Consider the following 12,423-nt stretch of genomic DNA (forward strand, 5'->3'; position numbering starts at 1 on the left):
AACACTAACCTGCAGAAACGACCATACACTTCCTCTTCTGTTGCGTGCAGTTCAGAGGCTATCGAGACTGCAATTCAGCGATAAGCCGGATGTGGGTATGGGTGTACTAGTGCAAGAACGAATACTTTGGACCTCCCTTTTTTAGAACGTGAGGTCTGTCCACTCTTTCCGTCCCAGTGCTTTCATATCCTTCACTGCCCCTATCGCCAGCTCGATAGCTTCCGTGCGTATCAGGCCGGCTTAGCCGCAATGGTTGCTTTTGTAGCACATGCGTCATCTTCGAGCTCTATGGTAGTGTTGGTAAATGGTAATTTAGGATGCTCCTCTGGGCTTGGTGTTCTCGTTCGCTATTGTGATTGACGTACGCAAGATCTAGACGGCTTGGTTCGGTTGTTTTAGTTCGGCTGAGTGAGTATAGCCTCAATGGTTTGCGAGTCGGGAGATGGACGCAAATGCCGCTTGGGGGTACTTGCGAAGTTCAATGGCGTGCTCTTACAAAAAGGTCGAGGGGCCACGAGGCTGTCATGATTGCATCGACGCCCAAAAGTTGGCGTTGAGCCACCAAGGTATCCACACTGCCAGATCACTACGTCATGGGACCGTTCTAGCATTTCAGCGCCAGAACACTACGTCACTGGATCGTTCTGGCTTTTTCTTCGCCAGACCACCAAGGTCGTGTACGGAGGTACACAGTGAAGTGGCAGCGACCCCACTAATGGCCGCGACTCCACTCGGCACACTGACACTGTAATGGTAGCGACTCCACCCACGGTAGCGACTCCACCCACGGTAGCGACTCCACTTATAGCAGCGACTGCACCCACGGCAGGCAGCGACTCCACCTACGGCAACGACTCTGCAGCACATCCCCAGACGGTTCAGTTGTGAACCCACCAGCCGCTCACAACTTTCGACCCGCAAGCAAAGCGCAAACATTATATGAAAGATATACGCCGTTTTATCCTACAGCTTAAGTGCGTTATTTGCAGCTGCGCTTGCTCATCGCAACAGGCACTGCTACGACACCAAAAAGATACTAGACACCTAAAGGTTTTATGCTGACGAAACACCCCAAGTTGGCGCCGCTGACATTGATTGTGGATAGAAAACGGCCGTGGCTGAAAGCTCTAGGACGTTTGCCACCTGCCTGTAGCAGCGACGCTTTGAAAGGCATTGTCAGACTTCCCCTGCTAAAAAGTATGACCATGCCCCTGGAAGGCGATTAACCTCGGATCGTGTTTGCTGGCTTTAGAGCGGCAGATTTATGATCTCTTGCTACGCAGTCTCTCAGTACTTCCGTTCTATATAGAACGGTCTAGCGAGGTGCTTATTTATTAGACCGTCATCTCATCCACTCGCCGGTATCATGTTCCACTGCGATACTTTTGCGTCTTACGATGGCGGTCTTTCGTGCGTTGCGGCTTTCCTTGTCTCCCCGCTAAAACAACGGTTCGCGTTGTCTGCGCGCTGACGAGCTTCCGCACCATAAAGGTATTAATAGTGTCTCAAGGTATATTCGCTAGTGGTTAACAGCTGATAAAGGTTGTTAGGTTCTAAAAGGTCTATAGCGGCTGTTATAGTGCCTACTTAATAAATAGTTACTAATATTAGCTTACTACTAAATTATAGTGATTTCTTGGCCTGAGATCTCAATATCCTGTAATAGGTAACTTGTAACTCCTCCAACATATGCCGGCGCAATGAGCTTGTACTGTGAATCATTTGGTGCGAGGCCATTTATGTTTGCTGGTGACTTAGGGGATAGCGACCAATCTTTGGTTAAGGTCTTCCGATCCCGAGAGGCTAGCAAGGGATTTTCGTGAGGAACAACACCAGAAATCTGAATCAGCGTTCTGTAGCTGAAACTGCGTTGGTTTTTGGGCATTCTGTCCTTTGCCAATCTGTCTGGGCAGCCTAGCACTAATGGGGATGGACACCCTTTGATCAGGAAAACGCGATCGCCATTAACACAGGTGTGCCACGCAAACGCCAAGTGCCCCGAGTCAAGTATGAGCAACTGGTAAAGCGAGAGCGCTTTCCAGAGCCTCAGATGGAAGCTGGCCAACTGATTCCAGGAGTCAGAGTGTGTCTTGAAGCAGTAGTCGAGACAATCAATGACAACCTCTGCTGCCAAACGATCCCCAGCTGTGTCCACGTGATGCAAGAGACCCCTCACGTCCGACCTTTTGCATTCTGGGTAGAGCATCAGATCGAACCACATATGACGCAGGGTCCGAAAGATGTCATCTCCGAGGTCCTGGCGGAAGTTTAAAGCCTCTATAAAGACCTCGGCAGCTTGCTCAGTTGTGTCCAGGTATGCCCCCAGCGACGCTACACGGCGACACCATGATTGAAAGGTCAAAATGTTCATCCAATCAAGACAAGACGGACTTTCGCCTTGGGACTCCGTCAGGATCAAGGCCTTTCGCCAGATCACCACTCCAAGGGGGAAGCCGTGCACCTTCAATGTCCCAGGGCTGGAAGGTATAGGCACGTGTTCTGCCCAATCTGGGAAAGATAACCAATTCCTAAAGACGAAGTCCGTTCCAAAAGTAACACCTGTTGCTTCGTTATGCAGCCGGCTGTCGTTAAAGTCGGGAACCCAGCTTGGGAAGTCGTCAGATGGTCCAAAAGGCCGTACTGCCAACATGAGAGCCCAGAGTTGGTTCCAGCTGGTGCTACTATTGATCAGAACTCTCATGAACTCTTCGTAAACCTCAAGCGCAGGCTTATCATAATCGGGGTCCAGAAGCATCTCCCAACCAGCTGCCTGCAACATTGCGAAAACTCCATACACCTTGTCGTGGGGTCTAGAACAGCGGTGGACGAGGAGAGTTGAGAAAAATTGGAACGCCTCTTTATCAGAGTTAAAAAATTCTGGCTGGTACGTGAAACCTCCTATCTATTTTGAATTAATACAAGTTAGCAGATGCTATAATATTGAGAAGACAGGAGATAGTAACATTAGAAAACTCTTGTAGGCTCTCTGCTACTGTTATGTTATTATGTTATAGGTGACATATAGTGTGAGAAATAGAAATGTAAATCAAAATTGTGACATACTTCGTTCAAAATAGGCCTCAGCCTGTAGGATTCTGTACGGCCTCGACTGAGGATAGTAATACCAGCAGTATGAGGACTTGCGGAGAGTGCCATTATGAACCAGCCCCAAGACAGCGATGACTGCCCAGATTGTAGGATTATCTTTTGAGCAAATGCTGCTTCCTGGATAGTCCAAACGCGTTTGAACCACTCATTGTCCACTAGCTGACGAAAGTCATTACTAGAACATATTCTGTCAATCTTCTCTATAAATCATTAGTTAGATCTAGATTATAATTCAATATCTCACCCGACTTGTCCTACCGTCCGCCGCCTTTGAGATCCTTTTTAGTAGTCTTTCTGTAGGTCCAGAGAATTTTGCTACCTCATCCATCAATGTGGAGGCCAAAGCATACGGCGTAACTAATATTAGTCGGGAAAACAAGCCGCGCGTCCCCTGGTCTGCAGTTCCAAGCCAGATGACAACGCGCCGTGCGGTTTGGTATACCTTTCCCATCTGCACGACTTGAGTATTGCGCTCTTTCTTGCTGTGGTCTGACTCCCCTTGGTCGATGCATATAGCATCAACCCACAGTATCCTTCTGGTTACCCTTCGCCTGAGGTGAATCAAGGCGTCCCGGCAATTTGGGGTTACGAGCATGGTGAATCCATCGCACGAGATTGGATGCGTCCCCGTCGGCGAGCCCCAGACGTAGGACAGGGCTTCATAGCTTGGCGTATCCTCTAGACTGATTTCTCGAAGTTCGCAGTGTATAGGAGCACTGCGGCGGGGTGACGGATGAAGTACCAGGACCCGGATTGATGCTTCGTGCCGCAACCGCCTGTGTACGAATGGGGTTGGAAGATCCATAAGCTCGAGTGGGGGCAAGTTGGGTGATGAGTTCGGCCATGTAGATGCAAGAAATACCCATGAAGAAGGAATGATTCTAATGACCTTCGGTAAGTTTTATGGCGCCTTTGCAAATCTAGGTTACAAACGGGATAAGGCATCCAACCGACTGTGCCTCAAAAACTGGAGTTTGGTGGTACTATATTACCTCCTATTGGTGCGGCAATACTGCGCAGCTGTGCTGGGTGTCAGATTGCAGGGGTTAAAATGGCGCTTCTTGGCCGCCCCTGGCGGCCCGGATGAATAGATAATCCGCCCGGCGAGAACGGCGCGCCCTGGAGGGGTCCCGCGGCTTGACCCAAGCGATTGGTTCCTCGCCCCCTGCGTGTTACGGTCAGTAGCGCGCGCGAGCGGCACCGGTCGGGGGGGGTTAGGGCTAGGACGGACAGACCCGCGCAAGGTAGGTAAGGTTTTAGGTAGGTAGGTAGGTTTGTTTAGGTAGGCAGGGTGGGCAGGTAGGTAGGTAGGAGCATATAGTAGTTCCTTATTATCTAGCTATTTAATTCATCATCTCCCTCCTGACTAATATAAGTAGAAAGCCCCGCGGGGCTTTTTATGTTTTTTTTCCTCTATGGACAGACCGACCTCCCACATTCAGCCGGAAGTCTGTTACGACCCGACAGGCATGACACGTTGGAACAGCCCCGCCTGGCATCTCGGCGGCTAACACAGAACATATGTAAGCAGTAACACAGGTGTAACCAGGAACCATCGGGAAAGGAAGAACTATGGTACAGGTCACGTGATTTCGGGAACAGCACGGATACAGGGCAAAGATGGATATGTTGGATATGTCCGCTATCCCAGCTATCCATGGATATGTTGGATAGCACGGATATCCTACATAGCCACCACAAGAGATACTGTGCAGAACTTGTATATAGTATGACCTGAGCCTGGCTCATGGTCAGACTTCCATAGCTCTTCAGCAATCAACTTAGTATTCATCCTCAGGATACTCTCAGCTTACCTTCACTGCGAATTACTTGTTGAGTCTAAGACTGATCACCTTAGCCTCTGAAGATCTGATCTACTGTTAGCCTACGACCTATGACCCAGACCACGACCAAGTGTACTGTTATTACGTCTCAATCTCCAGCTTCTGTTAGCAGACCCTACTGTCGGATAGCTGACCGTAACAAAGTCGTCCGCGCCTAGTCAATAAGCCCCGGGGGGCTTCTCTTCCGTCTTCTATAAGCCTACCTATAAGCTAGACAGGCAACTTATAAAGTTTGTCAACTAAGAACACCTGTAGATAGAGCAGCTGCTCTATATTTCTATAAGCCTATTAAGCAGCAGCAGACCTATATATTCAGTTTTAGTATGGAGAAGCCCTGCAGGGCTTACTACTATGATAATCGAACGACTTATGTTACAGCACAGAACAGTAAGCCCCGCAGGGCTTCCCATCTTTAGTGAGCTTATTAGCAAGCTGGAAGGGTCTTATAGTAAACATATTTAAGAAGCCCCGCAGGGCTTATTATGATGATCAACTAACCTACGTTAAAGCATAGAATAGCAAGCCCTGCGGGGCTTTTTTATCTTCAGTAAGGTTGACAGTAGCAAGCTGACGGGCCTCATGATGAGGAGCATGCTTAAGAAGCCCCGCAGGGCTTCCTATGATGTTTAACAGAAAATATCCTTATAGTTAGCAGAAACCACCTTACAGCATAGCATAGTATAGTAGCAGTAGTGTTACGACCCGACAGGCATGACACGTTGGAACAGCCCCGCCTGGCATCTCGGCGGCTAACACAGAACATATGTAAGCAGTAACACAGGTGTAACCAGGAACCATCGGGAAAGGAAGAACTATGGTATAGGTCACGTGACTTCGGGAACAGCACGGATACAGGGCAAAGATGGATATGTTGGATATGTCCGCTATCCCAGCTATCTATGGATATGTTGGATAGCACGGATATCCTATATAGCCACCACAAGAGATACTGTGCAGAACTTATATATAGTATGACCTGAGCCTAGCTTATGGTCAGACTTCTATAGCTCTTCAGCAATCAACTTAGTATTTATCCTCAGGATACTCTCAGCTTACCTTCACTGCGAATTACTTATTAAGTCTAAGACTGATCACCTTAGCCTCTGAAGATCTGATCTACTGTTAGCCTACAACCTATAACCCAGACCACGACTAAGTGTACTGTTATTACGTCTCAATCTCTAGCTTCTGTTAGCAGACCCTACTGTCGGATAGCTGACTGTAACACTTTGATTGCTCCTGTTCAGTAAGTTGACTATTGAAACCTACTAATAGTACAGATAAGAATGTCTTCACGCACCTCTGCTAAGTCACCCACTCTGGGAAGCTCCTCTTCCTCTAAACAGCCTGTTAAGAGCCTGGCTGAAGAACTCAAGGGAGCTCCGATGGCAGTGGACTCGGACGACGAAGTCACTCTTAAGAAGGAAACCTACGACAAGCTTTGAGCCTGAGTTAAGAAAGGAGACGACGACATCGCTAAGGTCCAGGCTATATATAACGAAACTGCTAACGAACTCTAAGGCCTCAAACAGATGATCCAGGAGCTTAGCAACAGACCTCAGAGACTTACGGACCTTGAAAATGGAATTGCTCTCCTAGGAGGACAAGGCAGCAACCCTCTCATACAGGAACTACAAAACGAAGTCAACACCCTTCGGGCTGCTGCTAACATCGTCACTACCCCCACTAGGGGACGACAGAAACTTAAGCTTAGTGCCCCTATCACCTACAACAGCACCCCTGGACAACTTAAGTCATTCCTAATCTAAGTTAAGAACTACTAAAACTTCCACTATAGAGACTTCACCAGTTAAACTGAGAAAGTCGTCCATGCCGCCACTTACCTATAAGGATAAGCCCTCAAATGGTTTAAACCTATCCAGGAAGAATTCCTCAAGTATAAAACCCTGGACGAGTGCTCCACTGAGACCTGAGATATCTACAGCAGTTTTCAGGGATTCAAAGATGCCCTACGATCTCTCTTCTAGGACCCTAATAAAAAGCGACAAGCTGAAAGAGATCTCACACAACTGCAACAGACTAAGTCAACCAAGGAGTACGCCGCTATGTTCAGACAGCTCAGCATTCAGCTCGACCTCACTGAGGAAACCAAGATCTTTATATTCTATTAGGGACTTAAAGATGAAGTTAAGGATGAAATCGTTAAGATCGATCGCCCTAAAGACTTCCTTCAGTATGCCGACCTTGCAATCAAGATCGACAACAGGCTATTCGAACGACGCAAAGAAAAGGGCGAAAAACAATAAGGACCTAATATGGGACGTAAGTACCAGTGGCAACCCCAGCATAAGTTTAACAACCAGCAGAACGACAACAGACCCCGCAGCAACTGGAACAATAATCGACAAAGCACTGCTTACGGATAACACAGCAGACCTATAGATCTCAGCATGATGACTAAACCTAACGACAGGAAGCCTTAGAACCCTAAGTGCTACAACTGCAACAAGCAAGGCTATATCGCCAAAGACTGCAGACAACCTAAGAAACTTCCCTAGAAACCAGTAGCTGAACGACCTCGACAAGTCAATATGATTGCAAAAGCCTCACATACATCCCAATCTTAGACCGGATGCTATGATGATGACTGCTAAATCCACCTCGAAGACAAAGAAATATCAGGATACTACCTAAGGGATAGCAACCCTGGACGATCTAGATACGATATGAGTGCCCTAGATACTCGCCCCAGAACCCTGGCAATAATGCATTCCAGCAACAGCAGAGTCGCCAGAAAGCTAGTTGAACAACTTAATGAGATGCTATAAATCCAGCGACTAAAACTAATCACCTCACATGAAGATACCTGACAAACGCATCTACGCCAATAAGAATCAGAGGAAGAACCAGAATATCAGCATGATCCTCTGACAGAACAACAACTTCTCAGTATGACCAGCAACTGGACTTTTGGAGAAGGCGAAAGTTCACCGTATGACTCGGACGAACCTCGCGATATTGCCTAATAACATGCTCAGACAGAGATCACCTATAGGTTCACCCCTAGTGTGGACGACTCTAGCTCTAAAGAAGAACCAGACGACTAGGAAGACAGAATTAAGCAACTCCTGAAGTACTAGGAAATCGACATGCTTCAAGACAAGCAATAACGCCACTTTTATAGCACCTCAGCAACCTAATGAGACTGGGATTACACCCCTCAGCTACGCACAGAAGACCATCCTGCACTAAGAAGCAACTACTAACTTCACTGAACCCTCTTTTGGTCTTAGTGTTTCTACGATAAATGCAAAGAATATATATGAGAAAAGCATGACTACTAATTCTACCCTAGAAGATATAACAACAAGCCTATCCGCGAGATTTACTCAATATCCGCTATGATCAGATAGACTATAGTACTGTTTGAAGACCACCTTGCAGTCTTCAGACCTAGCCCTCAGTTCCCTATGAGATGCTAATATGACCACAATATAAAGTGGGACAAATGCTAGCAAGACGAGTGCTAAGTACACTACTAAGAAAAAGCACGCGCATAGAGAGTTATAAAGAACGGACTAAGACCCCCACAGATTAAGATCCGCGAGAACAGCCTCATGAAGGCATAACGAGAAGGAAAGCAAATTACCTACCTAGGACACTTAGGGCAGTCAAAAAACTAGACTTGCCTACCGACGAAGAACCATGACAGGCAATAAGGAAAAGGTTTATCCACCAAATGTCACAAGGACATAAGAACAACATAGAACTCAAAGTCACTATCAACGAATAAACAACACTTGCGCTGATTGACAGCAGAGCTGAAGCTAATTATATCGCCCCTCAAGCCATCAATAGGCTAGAAATACGATAGGGAGGAAAAGAACGACCATATCAGTTACACACAGCAGAAGGAGAAGAATTCAAGTACGAAGGAGGTACCATCTATAATGAGACTGCGCCCCTTAAGATGAGCTACTTAGATCGAAAAGAAAGAATCTAATTCGATATTACTAATCTAGGAATATACGACATAGTGCTAGGACTACCCTGGCTACAAACAAGCAACCCACAGATAGATTAGAGCAAAGGCTAACTCTATTAGGACTATGATAATTCAGTCCCTGAGCAGCCCTGTCAGAATCAGGCCTCAAATAAATCAATACGATAAGGAACAGCAAAACGATACCTCTGTTACCTCAAGGCAAAAGAAGCTGTATTATAACCACTGACAACAATAGATCTTAAACAGAAGAACGATCTACTTCTGTCTATCCCAGAAGAATACAGAGTTTATGAGAAACTCTTTGCAGCCGAATTAGAAACCAGACTGCCCGAACACACCAGTTTCAACCACAAAATACCCCTCAAAAAAGGGAAAGAACCACACTTCAACAAAATCTACAGACTCAACCAGACAGAGATAGAAGCCCTAGATAAGTACCTTGAAGAAAACCTTAAGAAGGGATATATCAGACCCTCAACATCACCAGCAGGAAGCCTAATCCTATTTATACCTAAAAAGAACAGAAAACTATAATTATGCGTCGACTACTATATGCTAAACGAAATAACAATTAAGAACTGCTACCTACTACCGCTTATCGACAAGATGAGACGACTCCTTTATAGAGCTAACTAGTTTACAGCCCTCAACCTCAAAGGAGCCTATAACCTAATCAGAATGAAGCAAGGAGAAGAATAGAAAACTGCTTTCTGAACCCAAAAAGGATATTTCGAGTACCTCGTTATGCCTTTCAGCCTCACCAACGCCCCTGCAACATTCCAAAATATAATTAACTAAGTCTTATGCAAATACGTCGACATCTGCATAGTAGTCTATCTTAATAACATCCTCATCTTCTCATCAACACTTGAAAAACATAAGGAGGATATACACCACGTCTTATAAGCCCTCTAAGAAGCTAAGCTATTAGTTAAACCTGAGAAAAGCAAATTCCACACACAGAGGGTGGAATACCTCAGATTCACTATCACCCCTAGAAAAGTCTGTATGTTAGAAAACAAAGTCAAAGCTATCAAGGAATAGCTGGTACCTAACAACCTCAAGGAAGTCTAAGGATTTCTAGGTTTCGTTAACTTCTACTGCAAATTTATTAAAGACTATGGCAAGATCAACACAGCTCTCATAAGCCTCAGCTGCAAAGACACACCCTTTATATGGGAAGAACCATAACAAACAGCATTCCAGAAGATCAAGGACCTCATTACTAGCAAGCCTGTCTTAAGCATTCCAGATCTAACAAACCAGTTTGAAGTAGAACCTAACGCATCCGACTATGCGATAGGAGCATAATTATCTTAATAAGATTCAGAAGGACGACTACACCTATATGCCTTCTTTTCTCGCAAGCTCCACAGACCTGAACTTAACTATTAGGTTCACGATAAGGAACTCATGGCAATTATTGAAGCTTTTAAGGAATAGAGACCTGAGCTCTCAGGAACCACATATGAAGTACTTATGTATTCAGACTATAAGAACCTTTCACACTTCATAACTTCAAAAGTGTTGAATAAACGACAGATTAGATGGTTAGAATTCCTATCAGAATTCAACTTCTAAATCATCCACCGCAAAGGATCAGATAATAGCAGAGCTGACGCTCTTAGCTGACGACCAGACTATAACGTCCTAGTACCTAAAGAAACCTAGGTGATTCTCAAAGGAAACAACAACAGAGACCTAGTGCTAGCAACCAAACTCTTAATGATAGCCAGACGATCTAATACTAGCCCGCCTAGCGAACTAGACAACAAAGCAATTATGGAGTTTCACGCTCGCCCTGCATATGGTCACCAAGGAATCACAAAAACCTAGAAACAACTACGACAACAATATAGAGAAAAGGTCACCAGAGAACAAGTGGCAAAAGCAATTAAGGATTGTGAGGTCTGCCTGAAAAGCAAACCCGCTCAACATCAGCTGTACAGCATGCTACAACCCTTGCCTATGCTGCAAACCGCCTAGCAATCTATATCCCTTGACTTTATCGTTAAGCTACTAAAGTCTCAAGAACCTCTTATGGGAACACACTTTAACAGCGTTCTTATCATTATGGACCAACTCATAAAGTACGCCTACTTCATCCTATACAAAGAAGCAAGTAATACTGAAGAATATACCTATATATTTCTTAAATATATTATCGCTAACCACAGAACGCCTAGAGAGATTATATCAGATAGAGATAAGATCTTCACTTCTAAATTCTGGAAGTTAATCATATTATAACTTAGCATCAAACAATCAATATCTACTGCATTCCACCTGCAGACCGACGGACAAACAGAACGAATCAACTAAATCCTCAAAACATATCTCCACGCCTACGTCAACTACAACTAAGATAATTAGGTTATATTGCTACTAATAGCCCAGTTCGCCTATAGCAGCGCAGTAGGAGAAAGTACTAAGGAATCCCCCTTCTACCTTAACTATAGATTCAAACCAACCGCCTATAGAGAATCCTAAACAGGCCCAGCTGCAGTAAAAGCTGTCGCCTCAATATGCTAAATCAAGGATATCCAGGAAAACGCATATAAAGAACTTGAATTCATACGATAAAGAATAACAAAATTCAGCAACAAATAAAGGATTAAGGGACTAACCTTAAAAGAGGGAGATAGCGCCTATCTTATATAGCGAAACATCAAGACAAAGCAACCAAACGACAAACTTAACTATAAAAAACTCAGACCTTTCAAAATTTCACAAGTAATCTCACCAGTTAACTACAAACTAAGACTCCTAGAAACCATAAAGTGTCACCTAGTATTCTATGTCTCACTCCTCAAACCAGCACTACGTAGATCACAGACAAACGATATTATTATCATTAAAGACAACAAACCAGAGTATGAAGTTGAACGAATTATCAACTATCTCAAAGAACCAGAAGGGTATTAATACCTCGTCAAATAGAAAGGATATAGATATAAAGACAACATATAGGAACCAGCTAAAAATATCACTAACGCAGCAGAAGAACTTACGATCTACTGGCAATAACACTAAGAGCGAGAAGTCACACTAGCACCTATTATACTAGCCTAAAAGAATAGTGGATATAAGCAGATTAAGCACCTACATCACTTCACTAGACCACCTACTGAAGTAGATCGGCTGCAATAAGGAAAACTATTTATCCGCCTAGGAACACCAGAAATCAACTAAGACGCCTCTAATAAGAAGTTTGGAGTGCCTAGATTCTAATCGCTAAGGATGGTATCTAGGTCTATCGCACCAAAAGCGCCCACTGACTGCGCCTTAAGAACTAAGGAAGACTTAACAGGGGAAGGATTTGCTGCCCCCTCCTCTTCAGCCACTACTGAAGTCTCCTTGCAACCCTTTTTAAACACTATTTGCTTAGCCTTACAGATATAATCCAGTTTCGCAAGCGCCTCATTCACTTCAGCCTGCGCCTTTTGCAGCACCTCTATTCTCTTTTGAAACAGTTCCTCAGTTTCTTCCTCCTCATCGTCCAAA

The sequence above is a fragment of the Colletotrichum aenigma genome (genome assembly GCF_013390185.1).
Source record: "Colletotrichum aenigma strain Cg56 chromosome Unknown KSG_Cg56_contig06, whole genome shotgun sequence".
NCBI classification, from domain to species: Eukaryota; Fungi; Ascomycota; class Sordariomycetes; order Glomerellales; family Glomerellaceae; genus Colletotrichum; species Colletotrichum aenigma.